This window comes from Bos javanicus, chromosome 19 (assembly GCF_032452875.1).
Source record: "Bos javanicus breed banteng chromosome 19, ARS-OSU_banteng_1.0, whole genome shotgun sequence".
In the NCBI taxonomy this organism is placed as follows: domain Eukaryota; kingdom Metazoa; phylum Chordata; class Mammalia; order Artiodactyla; family Bovidae; genus Bos; species Bos javanicus.
The window spans coordinates 24,915,836-24,922,849 of NC_083886.1; positions in this window are offsets into that span (position 1 = coordinate 24,915,836).

Here is a 7,014-nt window from a genome sequence, read left to right on the forward strand (position 1 = left end):
TTTATGTTTTGACCTTTGTATCCAGAGCTTCAAACTGTTTCTATGATGCCTAGCTGAGACCCACCAGGCAGAGCACCAGCCTCTACCTCGCCCTAGCCTTACTCCTGTGTCCTCCTTATGCTCAAGGTCTGTGAATGCCTGCTGTCAGTGAGAGCGCTAATTCAGTCCAGGGGCCTAGTGACTAAGCAGTCCCAGCAGCCTGAGAACCTGCAACTTGGCTCTAATGAATCCTCTTCCCGTTTCCCTGGCAGGCTCCTGTTAACTCCCTCTCCATCCTCAAGGCTGCCTGCCCGGGTGGCACTCCCTGTCTCTGTCTTTATGGCCCCTGGGTAAAGATGCTAAGTAAATACAAAGGGAGGTTTATCAAGGTTGAAATCTAGCCTATATAATTAATCTGTTTGAAGCTTCCCACCTCCCTAATTATTGTTAAAATGGATGGGCCCATTCAGCTGGGCATAGCTACTTCCCCCCATCATTTTCAGAGTTCCCAAGGGGCTGGAGAGGTGAGCTGGAACCCAACCCCACTGGATTGCAGGAAGAAGTCCCCTAGATCAATGGCCTGATTCTAGGAGCCCATAAGAGAGGAAATGCTCCACTTCCCTTAACCCCAGCCTGTGCAGGCAGAGCTGCCTGGAGGAAAGAGGTGACAGTCTCCAGATCTATGAAATGAAAGGATTGAAAAAATGATATGGGACTTATCTGGTGCTGACACTGCATGTCTCTGCTCTGCCGTGTGACTCTGGGCTCAGCCCAGCAGCCCCAGAGGAGTCTGGGAGGACCCTAAGGCCAATTCCTCTCTACCTTCCTCTTCCTCTCTCCTTTTTCTCTACTTGAACATGGGGATCCCTGCTGCTGCTGCTGCTAAGTCGCTTCAGTCGTGTCCGACTCTGTGCGACCCCAGAGATGGCAGCCCACCAGGCTCCCCCGTCCCTGGGATTCTCCAGGCAAGAACACTGGAGTGGGTTGCCATTTCCTTCCCCAATGCATTAAAGTGAAAAGTGAAAGTGAAGTCAATCAGTCATGTCTGACTCTTAGTGACCCCATGGACTGCAGCCTACCAGGCTCCTCCGTCCATGGGATTTACCAGGCAAGAGTACTGGAGTGGGGTGCCATTGCTTTCTCCAGGGGATCCCTGAGTCCTGGGTAGATGTTTACACAGTGGGGAGCCGTACCTTCCCCAGCTGCCTGGGGAGATAAAAGGCCAGGGACAAACAGAGGCTTGGGCCATACTTCCTGGACTTATTCCAGGTCTGATCTTAGCTCATCCTGGGCTCAAATCTGATCCCCAGAGGCTGGAGCTAGGAACTGAGATGGGGTGGCCAGGGCTGGCTGTCTCCCTGAACAGGATATACTGGGTAGGAATCAATATGCAGGTAGGCCCTTCCACATCTGTGGGTTGGTTGAACTGGCAGGTTCAACCAACTGTGGATCAAAAATAAATAAATTTTTTGGAGGTACCACAAGGCTTGAGGGAATTCCCAGAGCAGGGACTGAACCACAGCTATGAAACTGCAAACACTAACCACTAGACCACCAGCGAAAGTCACTCATGTTGTGGTCATGGGCAGTAACCTGCCAGGTTCCTCTGTTCATTGGATTTCCCAGGCAAGATTACTGGAGTGGGTAGCCATTTCCTTCTCCAGGGGATCTTCCTGACCCAGGGATCAAACCCTGGTCTCCTGTATCGCAGATTCTTCACCGTCTGAGCCACCAGGGAAGTCCAGACCACCAGGGAATTCCAGAGAACTCTTCAATATATATATATATTTAAAATATTCCAGAAACTTCCAAAAAGCATAACTTTAATTTGCTGCACTGGCAATTACTTACACAGTATTTACATTGTATTTATAATTATTTACACAACATTTACTTTGTATTTGCAATTATTTTCACAACACTTACTTTGTATCTATAACTCTTTCCGTAGCATTCACATTGTACTAGGAATTATTAGTAATCTAGAGATGATTTAAAGTATAGGGCAGGACTGAGTATTCCCAGCAGTCCAGTGGTTAGGACTCCGAGCTCTCACTGCCAGGGGCCTGAGTTAGATCCCAGTTCGGGGAACTAAGCTCCACCCAGCTGAATGGTGCTGATCTCGGTGAGGCAACAGTGAGCTGTGGTGTGAAGTAAGATCTAATTCCCTACCCAGGTATTAAATCTGGGTAGTCCGGATGAAAACCAGGAATCTTAGCCACCAGACCAGCAAGGGCTAGGAGTTAGAAGCTAATTTTCCCTGGATCCTTGCCCCCAATGAAAAACACATTTATCATGGAGGCGGAAACTGTAAATTCAGGTTTGTTATTAAAATTTATTATTTATTATTAAAAACATAGCACAAAACAATTGAAAACGTAGCACAACAATAAGTGGGAGAGCACGCGGAGAAACGGTTCGTTCAGTTGAGGTAGGAGCAAGGCAGAGATGGATAGAGGGAGAGGAAGTGTGTGGGTATTCCCCGAAGTGAGGAGGAACAGCAAAGTAAAGAGGCAGTGAGGTCACATTTAGAGAGGTCAGTTCTTCTGAGTCCATGTCTTCCTTCAGGCCAATTATCTGGTTTCTTTTCCCACACCTGACCTACCCTGGGACCCTCCCCTGGGGTGCGCATGCACCCCTCAGCCAAGTTGGGTCTTGAAGTGAAGGCTTCTAGGAGGAGCAAGACTCAAGATGGCCTGGCGTTATCCCTTGACTTTTGACCCACAAGGAGCCTTTTTGTGCACGTGTAGTGTCTCCCTTGTCCCCAAACAGGAGGAAGTGGACATCCCTTAATCCTTTACTCAAATAGTGTTCTGCCTCTCTTGTGTCCTTACCATGACTATACCTTAAGGTGTTTACTAGCGACAAACACTGGCTATTTACCCTGTTTCTGTTGTTACTTCAATTTTGGAGGACAAACAGGAGGCTGATTGTAAATGCCTTAACTGGAGCCCACCTATCTCTTGTCTCAGGGAAGGCAAACAAGAGGTTAGTTGTAAATGTCTAACCTGGAGCCCATCTATCTCCTACATCGGTGTAGCCAAGAATAAATAGATAAATCCAGCATAAGGGAAAGTGAAAAAGCAAAAGTTGCTCAGTCGTGTCTGACTCTTTGCGACCCCATGACTCTTAGCGACCCCATGACTCTTAGCCCGCCAGGCTTCTCTCCACGGGATTCTCCAGGCAAGAATACTGGCGTGAGTGGCCATTCCCTTCTCCAGGGGATCTTCCCAACCCAGGGATCAAACCTGAGTCTCCTGTATTGCAGGCAGATTCTTTACTGTCTGAGCCACCAGGGAAGCCCACAGTATAAATCCACAATGTGCAAATACTATGGCTTTTTTTGTTTTAGTCTCACCACAGGGCTTGAGGGATTAGTTTCTCAATCAGGGATCAAACCTGGGCTCCCAGCAGTGGAATTGCAGAGTGGTGGCTCAGAGGGTAAAGCCTCTGCCTACAATGTGGGAGACCTGGGTTCAATCGCTGAGTCAGGAAGATCCCCTGGAGAAGGAAATGGCAACCCCATGGACTGAGAAGCCTGGTAGGCTACAGTCCATGGGGTTGCAAAGAGTCGGACATGACTGAGTGACTTCACTTTCACTTTCAACCACTGGACCACTAGGAAATTCCCAATACTATGTCATTTTATATCAGGGACTTGAGTAACCTCAGATTTGGTATCTGCAGAGGAGGTGGTGGGGGGGGGGGGATGGAGTCTGGGGGAGTGTCCTGGAACCAATCCCCTGTGTATGACTATATGTGACTTGGTCTGTCTCCATTACCTGACTCTTTCACTATGTGACCTTGAATAAGTTACTCACCTTTTCTCAATGCCAACTTCTGTGGGAGAAGCATCATGGGAAAAGAGGCGAAAGTCCCAGGTTTGTGAAATCAAGCTCAGATACCATTGAGTCTGTTAAACTACTTTTCAGTCCTGATAGCTGGAAGCAGTCACTCCCCCTCACCCCCCGCCCCAGAGTTCTGCAAATATTTCGTTCAGTGTACTTTATTAGTTGGGGTCCACTTGTTTCTCCGCCAGTGATTGCTCTTGGATATTGTCAGGATTTATGGGATTTGTTGTTGTTGTTTATTTGCTAAGTCACATCCAACTCTTTTGTGACTCTATGGACTGTAGCCCACCAGGCTCCTCTGTCCATGGGATTCTCCAGGCAAGAATACTGGAGTACGTTGCCATTCCCTTCTCCAGGGGATCTTCTCAACCTGGGGATCGAACCCGTGTCTCTTGCATTGGCAGGTGAATTCTTTACCACTGAGGCACCTGGGAAACCCACTCATGGAGTTCACAAAGCACTAAAATCCAACTCAAAATGGCTTTTAAAAGTGTGCTCCGAATTGGAGGAGGCTAAGAAAAAAATAACTAAATGCAGTGAGACCCCAGATGGGATTCTGGAACAGAAAAAAGACCCTAGGGGAAAACCTGATGAAATTCAAATAAAGTTTATGGTTTAGTTAATAGCCATGTCAGTTCAGTTCAGTTGCTCAGTCATGTCCGACTCTTTGCAACCCCATGGACCACAGTATACCAGGCCTCCCTGTCCATCACCAACTCCTGGAGCTTACCCAAACTCATGGCCATTGAGTGGGTGATGCCATACAACCATCTCATCCTCTGTCATCCCCTTCTCCTCCTACCCTCAATCTTTACCATCATCAGGGTCTTTTCAAATGAGTCAGGTCATTGCATCAGGTGGCCAAAGTATTGGAGTTTCAGCTTCAACATCAGTCCTTCCAATGAACACTCAGGACTAATCTCCTTTAGGATGGACTGGTTGGATTTCCAAGGGACTCTCAAGAGTCTTCTCCAACATCACAATTCAAAAGCATCAATTCTTCGGTGCTCAGCTTTCTTTATAGTCCAACTCTCACATCCATACATGACCACTGGAAAAACCATAGCCTTGATTAGACGCACCTTTGTTGGCAAAGTAATGTCTCTGCTTTTGAATATGCTGTCTAGGTTGGTCATAACTTTTCTTCCAAGGAGTAAGTGTCTTTTAATTTCATGGCTTGCAGTCACCATCTGCAGTGATTTTGGAGCCCCCCAGAATAAAGTCAGTCACAGTTTCCACTGTTTCCCCATCTATTTGCCATGAAGTAATGGGACCAGATGCCATGATCTTAGTTTTCTGATTGTTGAGCTTTAAGCCAACTTTTTTACTCTCTTCTTTCACTTTCATCAAGAGGCTCTTTAATTCCTCTTTGCTTTCTGCCATAGGGTGGTGTCATCTGCATATCTAAAGTTATTGATACTTCTCCCAGCAATCTTGATTCCAGCTGTGCTTCTTCCAGCCCAGCGTTTCTCGTGATGTACTCTGCATATAAGTAAATAAGCAGGGTGATAATACACAGCCTTGACATACTCCTTTCCCTATTTGAAACTAGTCTGTTGTTCCATGTCCAGTTCTAACTGTTACTTCCTGACCTGCATATAGGTTTCTCCAAAGGCAGGTCAGGTGGTCTGGTATTCCCATCTCTTTCAGAATTTTTCAGTTTCTTGTGATCCACACAGTCAAAGGCTTTGGCATAGTCAATAAAGCAGAAATAGATGTTTTTCTGGAACTCTCTTGCTTTTTCAATGATCCAGCGGATGTTGGCAATTTGATCTTTGGTTCCTCTGCCTTTTCTAAAAGCAGCTTGAACATCTGGAATTTCATGGTTCACATAATGCCATGTACCAATGTTAATTTCTTGGTTTGGATAATTGCACTCTGATAAAATAAGATGTTAACATTAGGAGAAGCTGGGTGAAAGACATACAGGAAATCTGTATCATTATTGCAACTTTTCTCTATGTCTAAAATTAGGTTAAAATAAAAAGTATAAAAACCCACAAATTAATGCTGATCATTTAAAAATGAAAGTGGGAGAGGAGCTTATTGGTCTGTATAGTTGAAAAGGCCACTAGTATATGGGCTGCAGGCACAGCTGGGTCCAGGCAACTTAATTATCAGGAATTGTCCAACAACAAGGTTCCTACTGTATAGCAGAGGAAACTACCTTCAATATTATGTGGTAAACCATAATGGAAAAGAAGAGGCAAGGTTATATATATATGTATATACACACACATACACACATATATTTCAATCAATTTGCTGTGTAGCAGAAATTAATACAACATTGTAAATCAAATGTATTTCAATAAAATTTTTTTAAAAGGTAGAATTAAACACTCGTGACAAAAAAAAAAAAAAAAGCAGTTCTCTCTCTCTTTTTAATTTTTGGCTGCTTGACATGTGGAATGGCATGCGGGAACTTAATTCCTTCTACCAGAGATCAGACCCACATCCCCCTGCATTGTAAGTGCTGAGTCTTAAACATTGGACTACCGGAGAAGTCCCTGTCTCCGTCTCTCTTGGTTTACTTTTTTGTGGAGCCTCCTCATACTCGGGTAGCTCCATCCCTGGGGCAAATGGCCAGTCTTCCAGGATGATGTTCTGCCATTTCAGCCACCTAAGAATTTGTCCTGCAGTAGTCCTGTTTGTTTCCCTGCTGTATCCCTAACACCTAACTTGGGTGTTAAATGAAAGGTAACAGTATGGGTTCTCATCGCTTAGAGTTGCATGCCCACCTCTAACCCAATTAGTGTGACCTGGGTCACATGGGTGGGGATAGTCCCCGCCCCCAACACATGCATTAACATGCCTGCATGCTAAGTTGCTACAGACGTGTCTGACTCTTTGTCACTCCAAGGATTGTAGCCCCTCCAGGCTCCTCTGTCCTAGGGATTCTTCAGGCAAGAATACTGGAGTGGGTTGCCATTTTCTTCTCCAGGGGAACTTCCCAACCCAGAGATCCAACCCTCTCTCTGTCTCTCCTGCACTGGCAGGCAAGTTCTCCACCACTAGAACCACTTAGGAAGCCCATGGACTAACATGGTACTGTTATCAGAAGAAAGGTTGCAGGCAAAACCCATATGTCCTCTGCATCCTCAGACCGCAGAGCTGGTACTTTTGCCCCAGGAGCCATTAACAACACAGACCCACACTGAAGATGTGCAGGCCTGAGGTGCTG